Consider the following 23,426-nt stretch of genomic DNA (forward strand, 5'->3'; position numbering starts at 1 on the left):
ACGAAAGAAAGAAAGAAAGAAAGAAAGAAAGAAAGAAAGAAAGAAAGAAAAGAAAGAAAAGAAAGAAAAGAAAAGAAAAGAAAAGAAAAGAAAAGAAAAGAAAAGAAAAGAAAAGAAAAGAAAAGAAAAGAAAGAAAAGAAAGAAAGAAAGAAGGAAGGAAGGAAAGAAAGAAAGAAAGAAAGAAAAAGGGGTCAGCCTGTAGTCTGGTGACAAAGGAGCTAGATCCCACACACCCAACCCTACTGTTCAAGTCCTGGACCTGGCAGCTTGAAAAGCACTTTGAGCACATGTCCATGCAAGTCTAAAATCCTGAAAAGAGAAAGAAATGGCGAAGACTGCAGGGTGACCATTCCCATAGTGTTTTCTCACTTTCTCTGTCTCTGTCTCTCTCTGGCTACTACGGAGTCCTATAGTACATTTTTTTCTAAAATACTGTGGTATAATTATATAATTGAATACTATACAGCAGTGAGAGATTAACTAAGTGCCACTACATAATGAACCTCAAAACACAATGTTGGAAAAAGCACTTTACAGAAGACTGTTTCTATTTACGTTTGTATGTTCAAAATTGCATAAACCTGGGACCAGCAGATGGCACAGTGGTTCTGTCGCTGGACTCCCACATGTCCAACTACAGTTCAAGTCCCAGACCCAGAGGCTTGAAACTCAGGACAGACACATTGTGTATGCCCAAAATCCTGAGAAAAAAATGAAGAAGGGATTGCAGTGTGGTCATCCCCCCATAGAGGTGACTTCTCACTTTCTGTCTCTGTCTCTCTGTGTCCCTCTGGTGAACACAAGCACCCTACAGTAAAAAACCTCTCTCTAAAAAAATGTGTAAACCTAAAAAATAATATTGATTTAATGGAACATATGCCTAGGTGGTAAAACTACAAATAAAAGCAAGAGATGTTTATCATAAAATTAAAGATGATGGAATTGGCAGGTGGCATGGTGGTTAAAGCACTGGACTACCATACCACATGGCCACCTGTGTGGTTCAAGTACTGGACTTGGCACCTTGCTTTCTCACTTTCCCTCTCTCTGTCTCTCTCTCTCTCTCTCTGGCCAAACTGAATAATAATAAAATAAAATAATTCTTTCATTGAAAAAAAATAAAGATGGTAGTTGCAGTTAGGAGGAGGAGGTAGGTGGGACATGCTTGGAGGAAGAGCACACGAGGAGCTTCTACTTCACCTTGGTGCTATACTCTGCTGTCTGTTTCATTACTTTTATTTTCTCTTTTAGGTTCTTGCCAATGGGCACATGCACATGCTGGAAAGAAACAGAGAGAGACAGAGAAAAAGGGCAAGTGAGAAATCACCCCCTGGGGGAGACCATGCCACAATCTCTTCTCTTTCATTCTCTTCCTAGGACTTTGGGCATGCATGCACACACACCTGGAGTGAATTTCAATCTGCTAGGTCTTGGACTCGAACCACAGTTGGTCATGTGGGAGTTCAGAGTTCAGTGCCTTAACCATTCCACCACCCACTTGTCCTCTCATTATTTTTCTTTACCTTATACAGATATATTTTATATTCTCATATATGATACACTTCAAAAGTTTTTAAAAATAGCATGCATTCCTTTCAGACATACTGTGGACAAGTGTACATAACAAATTAATCGTTGAAACAACATATACATTTCCAACTAGGAAAGTAACTAAGTATAAAAGATGTAAGAAAAACTTAAAGCTTGTAACAGAAACAAAATCATAAGTAGAACAACAAATACATAGGAGAAAAACAACAAAGTAACAATATAGAGCATTATATGCCCAGTGTGTTCTATAAAGCATTTTTTTCCTAAACTATGTATGAGGAAAAGCAGATTCTAGGAGTAGAATAAGTTTGGAAAACACTAGGTTAAACAAGTGACTCCCCTATGGAAGGAACAGAACATCCTAGGATCTATGTTCTTTTTTTTAAAAGAATTATTTAATTTTATTTATTCATTCACTTATTTTTAAACTTGACCAGAGAGAGACATACAGAGAGAGAGCATGCAAGAGAGAGAGAAAGTGAGAAAGCAAGTCACCAGGTCCAGGACTCAAACCATGGTCAGCCATGTGGGAGTGCCTTAATCACAATGCCACCTGCTGGTCCCCAGGATCTAGGTTCATTATAATACAATTTAGGAAACATTTTATAACACAGAGGCCATACTAGATAGACTACTACACTACACCCACAGTGAGAGCAGGCAAGAAATATTCTAGTAGAAGATGCTCAGATCTCCTAGTCCTGAGGAGCTGACCAGTCCAACTAGACCCTGAACGGCTGGGATCAAACTCCAGGACCAAATAGAACTCTTCGGGAACTAAGTGAGTGCTCACTCTCTGTGTGTGTATGAATATGGGCACAGCTTCTCTGTAATTTTCAAGGAGCAGAGGGCAATGGAGTTGTAGGCATAAAGTGCAACCTGCAAAGGTCTGGTATGCAAATCATTTCTACAACGTTTACGGTCATAGTAGACTAGCACACAGACAGTTGATTAGGTAGAGTTCAAATTTTTCCATTAAAGTAAGATACAAGTTATCTACAAACTGGACCTGAAAGTTCTTCACATTGCGTTTTTATTACCCTAAGAAAATAAAATGATAACATACTTTGAAAGAAAATATACACACACTACACATTTATTTAGAAACTTCTCTAGATCACTACTATCTTAAACCTTTGCACATACTTATTCCTCTTGAAAACTAACTTCTGAGCGGCAACAAAATATATTTTTTAAAAAACTATCAGAGTCATTGACTTTCTATCTCAAAACATTCTTTTTAAAAGAGTCAAATATCTGTCATTTCAGGTACTCCAGGGATTCAAATTGGAAAATGTGGTACCACCAGGAGTTGCCACCTGGTGAGGACTAGCAGGCTGTCTTCTGCAATGTGTTGTCGACAGAGAGCCATTCCCTTGATCATTTATCATGACCAGGTCCAATCCTCAGCCTTAGAGGTTCAGAAATTTGATTTTATCAGCATCAATAGGTAGCTCCACCATTTAGAAGCAAACAAAACTAAACTTCAACAGACACCAGAATATATATTTATTAATGCAGAATGACCAATATAGCTGTAGTATAAATAGGGATGTCTGCTTATTGCCATAGATGGACAATACTTTCATTACAGCCAGATTTACATGATTAGCCAGATCATCATTAGAGGCTCCTGGGTACACAAGGAAATCAGAATAAAGGGAAAAAGAGGCATTGAACACTGAATGGTTTTCTTACATTTGATCTATATATCTATATCTATATATATATATATATATTTGGTAATTATTTGATCAATATATATATACATATTAGTCTTCTAGATGCTGGATACAGAGGTCTCTGCATTCAGAGAGCTCCTATCTAAGTAACAGGTGATAAGCATGTTATTATTTCACAAGTTTACCGTAATGTGTGTATTCATAAGAGCAAAAAATTCTGAAAGAAATCTCAATGTTCAACAACAGAACTGTGATTAAATAATAAAAAATCCAAGTTAAGGGGGGAAATCAGCCCTTTAAAACAGTATTTGTGGGACCAATAGATGGCATAATGGTTACGTCACTGGACTCCCATGTGGTCGACTGCAGTTTGAGTTCCAGACCCACGCTGGGCGCTTGTGCAGGCATACCCAAAATCCCAAGAGAAGAATGGAGGTGAAGGGACTGCAGCATGGCCATCTGCCCTGGGGGTGATTTCTCACTTTCTGTCTCTCTGTCCCTGTCTCTCCCTGTCTCTCTCTGTCTCTCCAGCAAGAGCACAACTCTCTCTCTCAAAAAAATAGTACAGTATTTGCAAGCAATAATTCACGACATGGAAAAATGGTCATGAAGTAATATTAAATGAAAAAAGCAAGCTATAAAAATGTATACATGCACAAGGGACCAGCAGTTAGCATAATGGCTATGGCGCTGAACTCCCATGTAGTCGACTATGGTTCAAGTCCTGGACCTGGTGGCGTAAACTCATGCCGGGCATGTGTGTGTGTGCGTGCCCAAGATCCTGAGAGGAGAATGGAGGAGAAGGGATTGTGGCATGGCCATCCCCCCGGGGGCTGATTTCTCGCTTTCTGTCTCTCTGTCTTTCTGGCGAGTGCACATGCCCTATGGAAAAAAAAAAAAAAAAAAAAAACCACAAAACCTCTCCAAAGGAAAAAACAATGTCTACATGCACAATCCTGCCCACACACATACGCATATGTATAAATTTGGTATACCTTTATATACATAAAAAGACCAGAAGGAGCGCCACATCTTCAGCGAAATCTTGTTTACTGAAGTACTATTAGTAATTATCTATTTTTCTTTATAGCTTTTAATTTTCCAATTTCCTAAAATAGTATCACATGCCTTTTTTAAAATTGTCATTGCTAATAATTTATTTTTAATAATTTATTTTTATTGTTATCATTAAGTTTGCTATAGGACAGGTATGCTCCTGCTAGCCCCAGTATTTTATTTTATTTTATTTATTCATTTATTTTTGCCATAGTGTATGTGTGTATGTGCACTTGCCAGAGAGAGATGATAAATCACACCCAGGGGGGATGACCATGCCACAAGCCCTTCTACACTCTCCAGATTTGGGGCATGCACACACACACACACACACACACATGCCAGGCACGTTTCTCAAGCCACTGGGTCGGGACATGGACCAGGGTCCGGAACTGAAACTGTGCAGTGGTCCATGTAGGATCCAGTTGCCTTAACCTCTATGCCACCTGCTGGCCCTTGCATGTCTTTTATCACAGGAAAAAGATTACCTTTACAATATAGCTTTTTTTGGTTTATCTATTTCATTAGTGAGAGAGACAGAAAGAGAGGAAGCAAGAAAGCACAAATCACAACAAGGTTTTGATACTGCAATCCATCTCGAACTTCAACCGGCCTCCCCAGATCATAGCCTCAGAGAGTGTGGCATTTTCCCACCTGTCACTGTCTGGCCCCAAACACCTGTTTCTGAACACTCACAGAGAGCTCATCCTTTTCCGTGGCTTGATGCAATCAAGCCTCAACAAGGCCGACTCACATACCTGAATTTTTCTGGCCCTATCTTTCATGCAATGGCCAGGCTCGCATTTCTAGTTATTTGCTAATTATGTTGGTTTAAACGTCTTAAAGATAATTCATATTTAATTACGCACAATGTCCTCCTATAGCCAACCTTCCAGCAATCCCACCTCTGCCCACTGCATTGACCATCTTCCCATCAGAAAGCTTGAAAGCAGTCTTCGTTCATCTCTCCCTTTACCATTTCCAGTTCTTTAGTAAACTGTCAAAATTCCTCTCATCTCACCTTACTCTTCATTCTCATCCCCCCCCCACCCCGTACCAGTCCAGGCCCTTATCACGTCATCAGTAACGTCCCAGCATTTGAGTGGGTCTTGCTGATGTCATTCTCTATCGCTAAATCACTGCTCCTTATGGAAAACTTGGATGATATCATTCCTTGGCTCAAAAACTTCTAAAGCCTTCCCTTTTCTACCACTCCAGTCCAAACTGCTTAGCCTCACTTTTATTAAGTCGCACAATTTGGCTCCACCACGACTGCCTAACTTTATTTTCCACTCTTCATCAGTCTTCTACTTCATCAACCAATAGACATGTCATAATCAACCTCACCACCAGGCCTTGGAATATCAAAACTCAGCCCTTCTTTTCACCTCTACTTGTATTTAAAGAACCTAATGAAATTTTCCTTCTCTGCAAAGTTATATGATTTCTCCAAACCCATTTATGTTTTACTTTTCAAAATATGTTTAACACTTATCATGAATCTCTCATTTAGGCCCTCAGTTACATTCTCTCAAGTAGGTAAATTTACACTCACGTATGCTACCATCTTCTATTAAATTCTATACTCTGAGGGCAAAAGCGATACTTTATTCTGTCCCTATAGGAGGGATTCCAACCCCTGGGCTGAGAGCGGTGCTGGCCTGTGGCCTGTTGGGGGCTGGCTGTTGACAGTGCTGTCCACTGGGCCTCACGGCAGTGGGTGGGTGGATGGGTGGTGGGCGAGTGAGCGAGCAAGGCTTCATCTGTGTTTGCAGCCACTTCACATTGCTTGCATTGCTGCCTGGACTCCACCTCCTGTTGGATCAGAGGCCGGACAGGATTCTCAAAGAAACATGAACCCTATTGCTGTGTGATTATGTCATCATGTACTGCAATGTGGTAGTAGTGGAAATGGGGCACACGATGGATGCGGTACGCTTGGGCCACCCTGGGACCAACCTCACCCACCCACTCCCCTCCTTCACTCCCATGGAGGGATCATCTTCTAGCACGTTGGTACCTGGTGCCAGAAAGGCTGAAGACAACCACCCTACAGTATTTGGCAGGATGTAGAGAACACAGAAAGTCTCCAGTCTGACTAACTGACCCGGCAAGAAATGATCAGTTTCAGCTCTCTGTGACATGTACACAGTGATTTGGGCAAGTCAAGCACCACCCTAAGAGATAATAGGGGACTCTCCCAGCACATTATTAAGGAGGCTTTTCAAGTATAATACTGGGATGCAGGGGGTCTCTAAGCCCTACACCAGGGATGATAAAGACAGATACTTAGGAATGATAACTGGAGTTCTCTAAATACCACCCAAGGGGAGAATATCGATTTAAAACACCTTCCAATCTCCATGAAAACAGGTCCTAGGTCTTTCAAAACAGGCACTGAGTAGAGTGAATATCAAAGAGAACAGCATAATAAAAACAAAAGGCCTGAAGAGAGTACTGAGAGATGATGCTATATAAACCACCAAATCTTGAACCTCAGTTTCACTCAAGAGGTGCCATGCTGTGATTAGATAAGAGATGGCAATAAAATAATAACTCCTTCACATGCATAGTAGCTGTGCCCAGATTTATGACGTTCTTTAGAATCTTCAAAAAGCTTTCCACAGACATTAACTGTTTACTATGTGATCTTTTCTAAATATAAGATGAGAAGAACACAACGTGTCCAATTAAAAGAGGCCATATACAGGGGGCAGCAGGTGCCAGGATGGTTAAGGTGCTAGACTCCCATATGGCCTACTGCAGTTTGAGCCCTGGACCTGGCGGCTTCAAATTCACACTGGGCATGTGCACGTGCATATCCAAAATCTGAGAAGAGAATGGAAAAGGGACTGTGGCATGGTCATACCCCCCAACCTCACTTTCCCTCTCTCTGCTGAGTACTCATGCCCTATGGCAAAAACCTAAAAAAATTTAAAAAATTAAAAAATAAGTAAATAAACTCACTGAAGAGGTCAGCAGGTGGCTTGCTGGTTAGAGTACTAGACTCCGACATGGCCAACTATGGTTTCAGTCCTGGTCTTGGAGGCTTGCTGTTTCACTTTCTCTCTCTCTCTCTCTCTCTCTCTCTCTTTCTGGCTCTCTGGTCAAATTAAGAAATAATAATAATAAATAAAATTAAATATATAACATACACTATTCATTTTTTTGAGAAAGTCATGATGCAGTTTTGCATAGAAAAACAGAAAAATACGTTTTTTTAACAACCGGATCTGGTGGCTTGCTTTCTCACTTTCTCTCTCCCTCTCTCCCTCTCTCTCTCTCTCTCACTCTGTCCCTCTGTGGTCAAATTAAAATAAATAAATGAATAAATAAATAAAGTTCAATAAAATGATTCTTTAAAAAAATAAATATTTCAGACAGTACAGTAACTATGAAGATGCTTGGTATGCTGCCCTACTGTGTGTTCTCCGAGATCAAAAACCGAGGCAGACCATTACAGAGGATGTGATCCAAGTTTCCTCTCAAAGGGTAACATACAGATCTGGGGATGAATTCGGAGGATGCTGATTCTCAGGCTGTGGCTGCTGGATCCACCTCTCCCTCCCAGTGACATAGGACCTTGTATACATGGCCTCAACCACAGAGATAAGCTGGGGAGGAAGGGGTGAATACTCAGGGACCAGAAGACCAAACGTCACTAGGTTCCCTGCTAAGGGCAAAGAGGCCAGTTTTCTTAGTCAGGAAACCTGAACGACTCTAAGAGTGAGGTGGATAGATGCCATCACATTGTTTAATACACGCATGCACATCCTCTGGGAAAACAACAACAAATAACAATAAAATACTGGGTCGTCAGGAAAGCCATGACGCATTTTTGCATAGAGAAATACGTCATGACTTTTCCAACAACCCAATAGGAATGGTTGAGTAAATTATTTCTTCTAGAAAATAGAACATGATCTTGGGTAACTACAAAGTCATGCCCAGAGACAGGATTTTTTGTTGTTGTTGTTGTTGTTTGTTTTTTGTGGGGTTTTTTGAGAGTTTTTTTGCTATAGGGTGCGTGCGCTCGCCAGAAAGACAGAGAGAGACAGAGAGACAAAAAGCGAGAAAATGCCCCCCATGGGGAATGGCCACGCCGCAATCCCTTCTCCTCCATTCTCTTCTCAGGATCTTGGGCACACACGCACATGCGCCCGGCATGGGTTTAAGCCACCGGGTCTGGGACTTGAACTGTGGTCAGCTACATGGGAGTCCGGCGACATAGCCATTACACTAACTGCTGGTCCCAGAGACAGGTATTAAATAAAGAAAGCAAACTGACATGGTAGGGATGATTAAATATGATATGATCAAGCATCACTGAGATTTGCGGGGAAGGACACTGCAATGGAATAGAGCAAGGGTGGGAAAAGTGAAGCAGAAAGGATTGCTGGTATTTTAGAGACTGAAGCTGACAAAGAGATAAAGTGATTTGTGTTGAGGACTCAACTTTTAGGATATCTACTAGAATTCACCCACAGCTAAAAGCAACACTTGTGATAAATGCCTTACTAATCTTCATCTCTCAAAGGACAGAAATGTTCTAGACGTGAGTGTGTCTGGCACCACTAGGAAGAAAGTAGCTGACTAAAGGGAAGTACTGGGACACTGCAGAACATTTAACCATGGGATTTTGGAGCTTGCTTTTTAGCTGGGAATGGGATGAACAATTAGGTAACACAAATTACAAGATGTTCAGAGAAAAGTAAATCCTGTCTCAGACTCAAAAAGGAAAGATGAATCATGTTTTAGAAGGCTCTCAAGAACAGAATTTTAGTGAAACTATAGCTTGACTAATTAATACAACAAATAATTCACTGAGAATCACGGTGTCAGGCACTACTCTTGACACTATATAAGGATACCAGAGGCACAAAATACCCTGCCCTTATGGAGCTCGCATTCCAGTGAGGGTGGGGGGCTGGGAGAAGCTCAGCAATTTTAAATAAAGACATCTGGAAAGGTTTCACTAAGAAGGAAGTTTGGGACCAGCAGATGGCATAATGGTTAGGTCACTCCCACATAGTCAACCACAGTTTGAGTCCTGAACCCAGGAGCTTAAAGCTCATGTCAGATGTGTGTGCCCAAATCCTAAGAATGGATAAGAAGGGACTGTGGCATGGCCATTCACCCTCAGAAGTGATTTCTTGCTTTCTATCTGTCTCTGTCTCTCCAGCTAGCACACACACCCTAAAAAAAAAGGAAGTTAGTTTAGTTTGAGGGATTAGTAGGTGGCATAGTGTCTGAGCTGCTGGACTCCCATGTGGTCAACTGTAGTTTGAGTCCTGGACTTGGCAGCTTGAAACTCATGCCGGGCATGTGAGCATGTATGTTCAAAATCCCAAGAAGAATGGAAGAGAAGAAATTGTGGCATGACCATTACCGCGGGGGATGATTTCTCTCTCTCTCTGTCTCTGTCACTCTGGTGAGCTCAGGCACCCTATAGCAAAAAAACTCTTTAAATAAATAAATATTGGAAAAAAAAAAAAAAAGACGAAAGTCTGAGGGCCAGCCAGTGGCACTGTAGTTACGGTGGCTGGATCCAACATGGTTGACTGCATGATTTGAGACCTGGTGGTTTAAGGGACAAGCCAGGAGGGTGTGCATGCATGTGTGCTCAAAATCCTGAGAGGAAAACGGAAAAAGGGTGTGTAGTGTGGCCATCTCTCCCAAGAGGTGATTTCTCATTTTCCCTTTCTCGGTCTCTCTGGTGAGCATACTTACCCTACAGCAAAAAAAAAAAAAAAAAAAAAAAAGAAAGAAAGAAAAAGAAAGAAAAGGAAAGAAAGAAAAGAAATGAAAAGAAAAGTTTAAATGAAGGGAAAGAGTGATTTAGGAACCTGGCGGAATCCTGCCTCAGAAGCTTTCCTACAAGAAATAGCAAAGCTGGCAGCATGGAGGTTAAGGTACTGGATCCCCCATGGTTGGAGTCCCAGATCTTGCTGCTTGAAGATTATGCTGGGCACGTGTGCATGCGTGCCCAAAAATCCCAAAATGAGACTGTGGCATGTTCATTCCCCTGGGGGAGGGGTGATTTTTCACTCCTCCCCCATCTCTCTCAACCAAGCAGGTGACCTCTTGTCCCCTAACTCGGAAATTAAAAAAAAAAAAAAAAAAAAAAAAAAAGGAAAGAAAAGAAAAGAAAAGAAAAACAACACAGCAGAGTTCAGTAGAGCAGGGACAGAAGTCTCTCTAGAGGGAACTATAATAAACTCAAGGACAGAACAGCTGCCAGGATATGGAGGATCTAGAGACTGAAAGGACTTTGGATTACTCCTGAATTGTACCCCTAAGGATCCACGTTGACTGGGCTGTTAGACTAAGTGCCTTTGTGAAACACCCACCATGTATTAGTGTGGTGAGGAAAATACATGGAAGTACAACAGAACACATGATTGCTGCCCAAAGACAACAGCCGTTTTAAACTCTGTGAAAACTAAATTACAAACTGAAAATGATTTTAAAAGAAGGGAAATGTTCTACATTGATACATGATTTAATAGAATACCAGGTTTTAACTTCTGAGTTTTAAAGCAAATATTGATAATTACCAAAGTTACATTACTAGAATCCAGAAAAGAAGGCTAGAAAATAAAGTTAAAGAAAATGAGTAAAAAAAAAAAAAAAACAGGAAAAAGGTAGAACCAAACAAACAATATGGCTTCTATTCATTCTAGTCACATAAAAAAGATTAGAATTAGGAATAGTTTAGTCTCACAAATAGAACTCTAGCCACACACTGCAAAGGACATGAGAGAAATCAAAAAGTTAATGGGAAAAATGTATGTTGTGAAAAAACTATGTATGGATTTCAAAAATTCTGTGCCAAAATGAACTCGTACTTTAATAGCATTTTCCCAGAAACTTCCTAAAGTCCCCATGTATCAACGGCAATGAAAAGGAACACTGTTGGGACCAGCAGTTAGCGTAATGGCTATGTCGCTGGACTCCCACGTAGTCGACCGCGGTTTGTGTCCTGGACCCGGTGGCTTAAAACGCACGCCGTGCGCATGTGCGTGCGTGCCCAAGATCCCGAGAGGAGAATGGAGGAGAAGGGACTGCGGTGGGGCCATCCCCCTGGGGGATGATTTCTCGCTTTCTGTCTCTCTGTCTTTGTCTGTCTGGCGAGTGCATGCGCCCTATAGCAAAAACCTCTCCAAAAAAAAAGGAACACTGTCAAAAGACTGGCTGCAGAAAAACCTCTTCAATGTACTTGGACTTTAAAGGACATGGGAAAAGACAAGAGGGACTCATAATATGGATGTCTATAAAAGAAACACAGGATAACATTAAGAAGTAAAATGTCCACAATGACTGAACTTAAGAAAACCATAAAGATCTACAATAAGGCTTCTGAACTTACGTCTTGAAGAGAAAATTTATAAACGGCCTGGATATAATAGTTAAGGGTAAATGGTATAGTTAATACATAACAAATATAAAAAATAAAAAAAAGGGCTGGCCCTGTACCCTCATAGTTAAGGGAGCTGATTTCCATATGGCTGATCGTGGTTCAAATCCAGGCCCTGGCAGCTTGAGAAACATGCCAGGCAAGTCTTCATGTATACCCAAATCCTGATGAACAGAGAAATGGAGGAAAAAGGACTGCAGCACAATCACGCTCCATTGGGTGGTGCTTTCTCTCTCTCTCTTTCTCTCTCTTGCACGCATGCCTTCTAGCAGTTTAAAAATTTAAAAATAAGAAAAACTTCCAGTCTATTTTGATTTTTAAAAATCTCACACTTGGAGACCAGCAGATGGTGTAATGGTTATGTCGCTGGACTCCCACATAGTCAACTGTGGTTCCAGTCCTGGAATGGTGGTGTGCATGCCCAAAATCCCAAGAGGAAAATGGAGGAGACGTGAATGCAGCGTGGTCAACCCCCCTAAGGGGTGATTTCTTTCTTTCTTTCCCTGTCTCTCCGGCAAGTACATGCACCCTCTAGCAAAAAGATCTCTTAAAAAAAAAAAAAAAAAACTCACACTTGAATATCTCCTTATAGTTTACAGAGTCCTTTTGCAAGTGTCTAACTTACAACATCCTAGAGAAGTAGGTATCATCTCTACTTTGTAAGGGAGAATTACCAGTTCCGTGTGCATCTCACCACTCCTGCCCTGCTTCTCCTCTCAACCTAGGAGAATGATAACTAAAACCGCAGGTGCTGGGACAAAAGAAACTGAAGTCCAAGCCAGGTGAGGAGGTTTAAGAGAGCTGCCCCTAATGCACTATAAATCTTCTGACATGGCCAGATGCAAATCATGAACTTGCATACAAATTTTACTGAATGCTCTAGGTACTCTGACAAACTATGGAGACCTGAGAGCTTTGCTTGCTGAAAGACAGGAGACAAACTGCCACATTTTTATTTAAGAATTATTTTTTATTGGGACCAGCAGTTAGCATAATGGCTGTGTCGCTGGACTCCCATGTAGTCGACTGTGGTTCGAGTCCAGGAATCAGTGGATTAAACTCACGCTGGGTGCGTGTGTGTGCATGCCCAAGATCCTGAGGGGAGAAAGGAGGAAAAGGGATTGCGGCATGGCCATCCCCCCTGGGTGGGTGATTTCTCACTTTCTGTCTCTCTGTCTCTCTCTTTCTGGCGAGCGCACGCGCCCTATAGCAGAAACCTCTCCAAAAACATAAAAAGAATTATTTTTTATTTAACTTAATTTATCTATTTGTTTATTTTAATTTGACCAGAGAGGGAGAGAGTGAGAGAGAGGAAGAAGGAAAGTGAGAAAGCAAGCCATGAGGTCTAGGACTTAAACCATGGCCAGCCATGTGGGAGTCCAGCGCCCTTCACCACCATGTCACCTGCCAGCTCCTATCACATCTTTCAAAGTAAGAACAGAATGTGAACATTACCCAAAAAATGGACATTACAAAATATTCACTTCTGTGTTCATCACCTAGCCTGAAGGAAATTCTAGAACAGATTATATCAGGTTGTCAGAAAAGTCGTAATGCATTTTTGCAGACAAACAGAAAAAAATACATCATGAATTTTCCAATAACCCAATTAAACAATTTTATAGCAAGCCAAGAAGGGTGATCACTTTATACGTGATCAGGACAAACAAGTCTTGCCTTGTAACTTACTTTATTTTGTTGGCAAAGCTATTGGACAAATTTCTGAAATGTATTTAATAAGCTCCATACTAGATTCTTTTGGGGGGATCGTTAAGGTAAGGGAGAAAGGGACTGAATAACAGATATCTTTACAACTGCCTAATAGGAAAATTCAGAATGCTCATAAGTAAGTCGTGCAAGGCTCTCTGGGCTTTGGCGATACCAGGTAAAGCTTTTGACCACACCCTTATCAAAAAGTAGGGATGAACAGAACCCAGACAGAATTGTTGAATCTTAACATAAATTAAAATTCTGAAAGAACAGCTCTCTAAATGCATGAGTTCTTCATATGAGGCTGACTGATAGACATATACAACCAGAACACGGACCGTGAACACCATACCCTAGCTACACTCAAGTGGGCGGCTCCTACCTGGAGACCTAGCCTACACCTGTGATACACCATAGTCACATGAAGGGAAAACATTCATCACAAACATAAGTAATTCCAAGAAAATGTGACTGAAAAGATCTTGGGGCGCCTAAGACCAATCAAAAAAGAGTAGGGTGTAATTTCTGGGAGGCAGAGCTGGAATATGAATTAAGAAAGCTGAGGGACCAGTAGTTAGCATAATGGCTATGTCACTGGACTCCCACGTAGTTGACCATGGTTCGTGTCCCGGACTCGGTGGCTTAAAACTCACGCCAGGCGCATATGTGTGCAAGCCCAAGATCCCAAGAGGAGAATAGAGGAGAAGAGATTGTGGCGTGACCATCCCCCCTGGGGGGTGATTTCTCATTTTCTGTCTCTCTGTCTGTCTCTCTCTCTGTCTGGCGAGCGCACGTGCCCTGTAGCGAAAACCTCTCCAAAAAAAAAAGAAAGCTGAAACCTTGTCAATTGTGTTTTCTTCTGGCTAAAGAAAAGGCTGTGTTAACAGAAGAGGCTTATATTAATCTGGGTTGGGAGAGGTGCGTGTGGGGGGACAGTGGGAAAGAAGAGTTCAATAAGCAAGACTGCCCACATGCCCCAAATCCTGTCTGAGGAGAGAGAATGCCGACTCACTCAGAGCAGCACTGGGCAGGTGCATCCTTAAAAAGAAGCTCCGTCAGGTTATCCTGGCTTAGTGACACTCCGCATTAAGATTACCCATTTGATTAGAACGACCAGCTTCTCGTGTAGATTCTCCTATGGGTTAAGTAGGTGCCGATCAAATGACACAAGCTTCACTCTATCCATGGCAGTATCAATAAATACTCCACTTGGCATTCTTGCTTTTATGTCAGTCTCTCAATCATTTGCTAAACATAGGTAAGTTTCCACAATCCTGATGATTCTGAACACAAAGAAAAAAACTCAGTTATAGACCTGGAAAAGTGAGGTCTATACCTTAAATATGACAATCCCTATCTACAATACGTTCTACATATCTCTGAAGCCCTGCCTTTCTTCATAACTCTACTTCACCTAAAGCTGAACCACAGATTTTAAGACTAAAAACTAACAAAATAAAACACACGTAGAGGTACACGGATGGCTAGAATGGTAAAAGGCTTGGAATCTATGACATTTGAACAAATCAAATGAAGATCTTAGCCTGAAATAAAGAGGATATAAGATAGTCATCTTCAAATATTACTCTTGCCATGATATGAAATTACCTCTAATTCTGTGATAAAAAAAAAAAAAAAAAAAAACCAGCTAAAAAGTTACACAAGGAAGAACTTTCTCGCTGGCACCATACCCTGCCTGGCACATAGTAAATGCTCATAGTAAATGTCACCCACTGTTTGAGAAAATTTTTTTCTAAAAGCCGTAAAAATATATGTACCAAACACTGTAGGAAAACCAAGGAGAGGTGCCTAAGCTTAACAGAAGGGAGAAGTCAAAGAAGGCCTCCCTGAAAGAGAAGATGCCTGAGCGGTGTACTAAAGCGAACACAGGAATTACCTGCCAGGTGTGGGAGAGCACATTCCAGAAAGTGGTGTGCGAGACCCAGATAAGAGAAAGCTAGTGATCCAGTACGGCTGGAGAGAGAAGTAGAGGGAGTGATGAAAATAAGAAGACGGCCCAGCCGCAGTGGCACCGGCGGTAAGGGCATGGTGTGGGAGGCCACGTGGGAGGGCTCCACGTTCCTATCACCCATGTACCTGACTATGCCGAGCCTGTGGCAGGCACCCCTGTGATCCTGGCTGGCTGCAGGGCTGGCAGCCAACTGCGGCATGAAAACCCAGCCCAGGGTGCGAGTCACTCTCCCTCTCTCAGGATATAAATTTTCAAACTTTAAGAAACGCAACAACAGCAAAATGACAAAGAACTTGCATCATCGAGGGATTCGTACACCATGCTAAGGAGTCTGGAGGAGGCCGTGGGAAATTACTGGAAATTTGAAGTGTGAGCGTGACATACTGGGGTTTATGTCTTAGGAGAACCTGTAGCTACCACATGGAAGAAGGATCAGGAAGCAGCAAGGCTGGGGGCAGGGAGAGATGGCTGCTGCAGTCATCTGATGCCTGATGAAGATGACACTGAAGAAAGAGCAAAGAGAGAGTTCAAGAGATAGTAAGGCCCTAAATGACTGGATGTGAGTGGTAAACGATGAGGAGGAGGAGTCTATGATTTCAGATTTACGGCGTAGGCAGAGAATGATGTCATGTACTGGGAGAGGGAAGGAGTCCGAGAAAGGTTCAGAAAAGGGAGGAAATCAAGTCGCCACTGGGTGAGCTGAATCCAAGCAGCCTGTGGAGCACCTGAGGAGGCGACATCTCAGAGACGGACGTACAGTGGAGTCTCAAGCTCAGGAGGGAGGTCCCAACAAGACACAGAAGTTTAGAAGTCATCGTCACAGAGCACATGAAATTACCCACACAGAAGAATTTACAGAGTGAGGAGGAAAGAGGACTGGGGACAGAAGGCTGGAGAGCACCAACCATGTAAGGGAATGCGGTCTGAAGACAAGAAACAAATATTTAGACAAAGACCAGTCACTTATTAGGGATGATGCAGAGGGAATGAACAGCAAGGAATTAGATAAAATGATCTCTAAACCATCTTTGAACCCTGAGAATAAATCAAAAAGTTCAATTTAGGATGGGGCCAGATGACATAGGTTGAGGAGCTGAACTTCTACATGGCCAACCATAGACTCAACTCCCAGACCTGGTGGCTTGAAATCATGCCAGGGGTGTGTGTGCAACCAGACTCCTGAGAGGAGAATGGAGAAGAAAGGACAGTGGCATGGCCATCCACCCAGGGAGAATTTCTCACCTTCCCCCTCACTGTCTCTCTTTCTCAAGAGATGTGCCCTATGGCAAAACCTGAGGAGAGGGAAGTTCAATTCAGGGCCAGAAGATGGCATAGAGGCCAGAAGGTAGCATAGAGGATCCCACACTGCTGACTGCATGGTTTTAGTCCTGAACACAGAGGCTTAAAAAACATGCAGAACACATGCATGTACATGCCCAGTATCCAGAGAGGAGACTGGAAGAGGAGAACAGAGAAGGGATTGTGGCATGGCCATCCCTCCTTGGAGGTGATTTCTCACATTCTCTCTCTCTCTCTCTCTCTCTCTCCCCCTCTGGTGAGCACATGTGCCCTATAGCGAAAAGAAAAAATTTTAAATTCAACACAATATTTCTTATAATCTGAGAAATAACTTGTATCATCATTACAGAAAAACTAGAATCATAGGTATTTTTATTCTTTGGCTTTGTTAGCCCAATGCTGAAACAATGTTCTAAAGAAAAAATGGTTTGTTCTTTGATAATGTGGTTTTCTGAAAGGGAAATAGTATTTGGTTTTCTTAAACAAGGTAGCGTAAGTTCTAGATCTAATTTCTTACCCTATTTTTCCTTTCTGTGAGTCAATTTATATCCTTGGTTAGTTTGACAATGCCCTTTTACTACCAGTAGAAACTCAAAACAGATGTCCCTACTCACTCTTCTCTTCACTTTCTAATGCCTTCTGCCTGACTGGGGCTATACATAATACATGGATGTAAATCTGAAATCTTTTACTACACTTTACAAATATGCAAATAATTCTCACTCATTTTTAAGTATGTTGCTTTCTATCTCCCTTTAGAGGGACACAGGTACGTACATAATTTGTGTGTGTGTGTGTGTGTGTGTGTGTGTGTGTGTGTGTGTTTTAACTAAATCCAGGAATGTGTGATTAAAACTAACTGCCACTCTTGGCATAACAATACACCCAGTGTATTTTTAGACAGTCCAGCTTAATCCCAGAATATGGCTCTGGTCCTACCAAGTAGCACCTGGCACAGGTGTTAGAGGTACCTGACCTCCTTTTTATCTTCTCTACCTTAACATTTACTACACTTGACACCACAGTTTAATGGTGAGTCTAAACTTCAAATGCTGTCCAACAGCTTCAGTACCCCTTGTCCTTTTGTCATTCAGAAACCTCATTTGCAAATCATGACTTGGAACTGCGTATGTGTAATGCATGGCAGACTGCCGAGGCTAATCAACACCACGGGCTTCATTTTCACACAGGTTTTACTTTCTATAGAGGTTATTTCTTCTGCCCTGTGCACCCGGCAACTGAAACAGAGTACAATTTCTTAACCATATGCACTTTTTCCTCCTGCCCCACCCATGCCTCTCCTACCACTCTGCAAACGTTCTTTTTCTTTTCCTGTTCTTGTCTTTCATTTCCCTCTGGGCAGTACCCATAAATTTTTATTATCACCAGTAATGGCATGAAAGCTAACACAACTGCCGACCTGTGGCCTAGAAAGACAACGGAGACCATCTAATTGGGAGACTACCATTAAATTTTTGGTTGTCTCTCGGAAAACAACTTTATTTTGTTTCAGTTGTCTCACCTACAGGACAGAAGAAAATAAACACTGTAGAAAGCAAGCCTAAAGAAACGTGAGGAGCTTCTCGGCCCCAGCAGTCTCACACACACTCCGCGCCCAGTCTGCAATCACACTTTGCAGATGCAGGTTTCTGAACGACAAAGCGGGGGGAGGGGTGCTGCCATGGGATGTTCAGAGTCACACTAAGTTATTAAACTGCTATTTTAAAATATAATAAGGGTAAGAGTAGATAAGATGGAAAAGAAATCAAAGGTAGAACAGAATAAAAGGGCTTCAATAAGATCCTGAAAAATTTTAAGGTTCCATCAGACCCTATGCGAAAGGTAAATAATCACACTTCTACCACAATCCCCTCCGTCAAGTGCTCTTGAAGATATGCTTTGATGTAACATTCTCTGTATACAACAATTGTCATGGCTGCAGCATTCATCAAAGGCAAGATTTTTAGTGGATTTATTTTTCTCTTTATCTCTCTAGTTGATGATATCATTACTTTCTCCATTTAATTTCAGAAAAGGGAAGTAAGAGCCAATTTATTACTGGCTCTACACCTGCAGGCTGGGAATGGAAGCACAGCAGAGGTGCTTCCACCAGGTTGTACAAGGCAAGAGAAACACTTCCTCACAGAAGCGAGTGCTAAAGCTGCATACAATAAATAAAATTTAAAAAATAAAAATACAGCAAATTAAAGTTCATTTATTCTGGGACCAGCAGATGGCATAGCAGTTATGTCGCTGAACTCCCACATGGCTGGCTGACTGCAGTTAAAGGGTCCTGGATCTGGTGGCTTGAAACTTACACTGGACGCCTGTGTGTCTGTGCCCAAGACACAGGAGGAGAATGGAGAAGAGATTGTGGCGTGGCCATTCTCCCTAGAGGATGATTTCTCATTTTCTCTCTCTCTCTGTCTCTCTCGTGCTCGCCCTAGGCAAAAACCTCTTTAAAAAAAAGAAAGAAAGAAAAGAAGAAGAAAAATTTCTTTTACCTTATGCACATGAAAACAATCCATGTTCTTGGGGTTCCCTAAATATGTTGGAGTCTCTTCAATTTTTAAAAGAATGTCTTCTGTGACTTGCTGGCCTGAAAAACTCCTACCTGCCCATCAAATCTAAGCTCAAACACCATCATCTCCTTGGAAGGCTTCTGTCACTCTCTCAAATAGGTGGTCCTTTTCTTTAGGGTGCACCTCTCACTGCCCCTTAGTACAGCGGGAATGCCTACCACGGTTATGTCTATGATATAACCTGTAAGTGTTGATCTGCAGGCATCTGCCTGCTTTCCGAGGGAGTGCCACATCTTTCCGTCCTCCACCTACTGGTCCTCCACCTAATGGTACGCAGTGCAGACATCAAAAGTAATTCATGGAGTGAAAGAACACCCTAGGTCTCCACAGGGAAGAGCAACACCCATCCATCCAAGTCTCTGTTCCAATCTCGCCTAGTTTAGACCTTCATTATCTACCTCTGGGATTATTTAAATCAGCCTCCTCACTAGTTTTCCCATTTCAGATCTCTCCTCGCTTGAATCCATCCCATCTACACTACTGCCACTATAATCTTACTACAGTACAGTTCACAGTAAATGTATATGGTTGAGCAGTTGATACAGAAAATGAACAGGTGAAAACAACCGTTCTCTAAACTCAATGGACTCGAATCCAATAGGGCAGAGACAGAAGTAAATAGTTAAGCTATAATTTATCAGGTGCTATAGAGAGATACCCAATTTATGCTAATCCCACTGCCTGGCATGTCCTTCACTCTTACATGGTCAATTCAATTTCACTTCATATAGGAAGCTTCCCTAATCTCTCAAGCCAGAAGCAATCTCTCCTGTTTCCACACTGCCCTGTTACTTATCACTTTTTGTTTGGGTTACAGGTATTCGTGCTCATATATTATGCCTCTTCTGGGGTTGAACCTTTCTAAATGAAAGGGTATCACATCTTACTCGTCTCTATATTGCCATGGTACCTAACACAGTGCCCTGCAAATAGTTGATAAATGTTGAATTATGATGACTAAGCTCACAAAAACACTATGAATCTGTGATTCTTTTAGGACTTGCCAATATTAAGAATATCAATGGGTCAAACACATCTAATTTACACGAAAATTTTCCACTCTAGCTACAAAAATAGAAGTCTATTCTGTTTGGCTAGATGATGGCGACATATGGAGAATATCCTTAACCAGATTTGAAAGACATGTCCAAATGAAGTGGATAGATATTGCAGAAACACAACAAAGGGCAACTCTGTCATGCTATAAACCAGACAACTGCCTCTGCTGACAAATACAAAGAAGTTTGGAAGGGCAAACATCGTGTGCTGTTTCCATCATGGGGCAAGACAGTGGAAAAATGCTTAACTAAGTAAAAAATAACTACAGTTAGCAAAAATGAAATTTATTAAAACAAGATACTAGTATGGGATATTTCAAAAATAGATTAAATCAGTTCTCTGATCTCTTAAATAATAAAACTTTCCAGAAGCAGATACGTGTAGCTTATTTCCTTTTTTTTTTCCTTAAGAGATTTTTTTGCTATAGGGCATGTAAGTTCTCCAGAGAGACAGAAAGAGAGAAATCACTTTCCCAGGGGGGATGGCCACACCACAACCCCTTCTCCCCTATTATTCTCTCAGGATTTTAAATATGCATGCACACATGCCCACCCTGAGTTTAAAGCAGCCTGGCCAGGGACTTAAACCACAGACAGCCATGGAGGAGTCTAGCACCTTACCATTATGCCAGCTGCTGGCCCCCAGCTTATTCATTCTTAAGAATCCACATCCAGGGGCCAGCAGGTGGTATGGAAGTTAAGTTGCTGTACTCCCACATGGCCAACTATAGTTTAAGCCCCAGACCTGGCAGCTTGCTTGCTCTAGCGTGCGCGCGCTCGCTCTCGCTCTCTCTCTCTCTCTCTCTCACTCGTGAGCACATGTACCCTACAGCAAATTTGAAAATAACAACAACAATAACTAAAATTAAATAAATGATTTTTTTGAGAGAAAAAGAGAGATTTTGTTATAGGGACTATGTGCTCACTAGAGAGAGACAGAGAGACAGAAAGTGAGAAATCACTCCCTGGGGGGATGGCCATGCCACAATCCCTTCTCTTCCATTCTTTTCTCAGGATCTTGGGCAGGCATGCACACACACCTGGTGTGAGTTTTAAGCAACCAAGCCAGGGACTCAACCATGGTCAAATACATGGGAGTCCAGCAACATTACCATTATACCATCTACTGGTCTCAATAATTCCTTTAAAAAAAAAAAAAAAAGGAATTCACATCTGATCTCTTTGTTTTTATTTTTTATTTTTTGAGAAATTTTTGCTATAGGCGTATGCACTCGCCAGAAAGAGAGAGACAAACAGAAAGCAAGAAGTCACCCCCAGGGGAGATGGCCACGCCGCAATCCCTTCTCCTCTTGGGATCTTGGGCACACACACACACATACCTGGCATGAGTTTAAGCCACCAGGTACAGGACTTGAACTGTGGTCAACTACATGGGAGTCCAGTGACACAGACATTATACTAACTGCTGGTCCCACATTTAATTTCTTATAATAGCATCACTATAACATACTTCACTAAAGCCTTGTTAAGTTCCCCAATACTTTCCCTTTTTTATTGACCATAGTGTATGTGTGCTCACTAAAGAGAGACAGTGAGAGACAGAGAGAGGGAAAGTGAGAAATCACCCCCCCAGATGATTGCCACACCACAATCCCTTGTCTTCCATTCTTCTCCCAGGATCTTGGACACACATGTACATGCACCCGGAGTGATTTTTGAGCCACTAGGTCTGGTATTCGAACCACAATGTGGGAGTTCAGCACCTTAACCACCACGCCACCTGTGGCCCTTCCTTTCACTTTTTTATGTCTTCTTTGCACCCTATTCCTCCATCATAACTGTTTCAGTTAGAATGTCAACAGCTGAATGCAGGATGAAGACATCAATTAATTAAGGAATTCTAATATTTCATTATTAAAAATTCCAGTTTCTTAATTATGACCCAAAGGGGAAAAAAAGCCCAAGGTAAACACTGTCACACTTTTTAAGAAATGCTATGTTAGGATCAGCAGATGGCATAATGGCTGTGTCACTGGACTCCCATGTGGTCGACACCAGTTCGAGTCCCAGACCTGGTGGCTTAAACTTAAGCCAGGCACGTGTGCATGCGTGTCCAAGATTCCAAGAGGAGAATGAAGAAGAAGGGATTGCAGCGTGGCCATCCCCCTGGGGGCGTGATTTCTCGCTTTCTGTCTTTCTGTCTCTCTGCCAAGCAGACACATCCTATAGCAAACACCTCTCAAAAAAAAAAAAAGAAAAAGAAAAAGAAAAGAAAGAAAATGCTGTTACACTTAATTATGAAAAGTCATGCGTTTTTAAATGTTTTTCTATGCAAAAATGTGTCATGACTTTTCTAACAACCTAATATATTTATCTGCTCCTAACTGGCTTTAATAAAGTTAGAACATTTGATTACAGCATTTACTTCAGCATGAAAATTACGAGGGTAAGAACTGAGTCTCATCAACTAATTTTATAGAATGCTCAGTAAACACTCTGCTTGAAGTAACTTTTAATCTACCAGGAAAGCCAGTGTGTTAAACAAAGTGTTTGTATTACAGTCAAAAGATCCAAGTTTCAATTCAAGTTCTGTTGCTTATTTTTCAAGGTCTCAGACAAATCATTTAATCTGAAAATAGGTATAGTAGTCATATCAGTGCCAATCACATGATTGTAACAAAAACGTGTAAAAATGCTTCATAAAACTATAAAGCACAATACAAATATAAGGTGCTTCCAGTATTATTCTTAAAATAAACTCTAAGAGCAAATCCCCTTCTACAGGAAATCTGAATATAGTTGGATTATTTCTGTATACTTTTCCCAAGAGAATTTATGTTTCACATGCAAAATTGTAAATAACTCCTAAAGGGGAAATTACCAAAATAGGGAGGAGAGGGAGGACAGAAAAATTCTAGTGAGACGAGAAGAAAAAGGTAAGTTAAAGAGCAAAGGAAAAGTTTATGTAATAAAAGAAAACAAAATAAGAAAAACCTACGTAAATCTCTGGGATCAACTTCTAACTCTAACACTTACTGTCTACCCATGTGACCCTGGGCAAGTCACTTCACCTCTCTCAGCTCCAGTTTCCTCATTTTTAAAGAGACAACAGATCACAGGGCTGCTGTGAACATTAA

At 41.5% G+C, this 23,426-nt stretch overlaps 1 protein-coding gene across 2 annotated transcripts in view; it reads right to left on the reverse strand.

Annotated features, from left to right (window-relative positions):
- Positions 1–23,426, reverse strand: part of STK38L (serine/threonine kinase 38 like) — a 106,248-nt gene that overhangs the window by 75,746 nt on the left and 7,076 nt on the right. The window contains exon 1 of one of the 2 annotated variants that reach the window (XM_014587210.2): positions 1,202–1,268. The exons of the other annotated variant lie outside the window; for it this stretch is intronic. The gene's annotated coding sequence lies outside the window, so the exon portion shown is untranslated. Of the gene's footprint in view, positions 1–1,201; positions 1,269–23,426 lie in introns of those variants that run through there. 2 annotated transcript variants of the gene reach the window in all.

The sequence above is a fragment of the Tupaia chinensis genome, unplaced genomic scaffold (genome assembly GCF_000334495.1).
Source record: "Tupaia chinensis unplaced genomic scaffold, TupChi_1.0 Scaffold000028_1, whole genome shotgun sequence".
Lineage (NCBI taxonomy): Eukaryota > Metazoa > Chordata > Mammalia > Scandentia > Tupaiidae > Tupaia > Tupaia belangeri.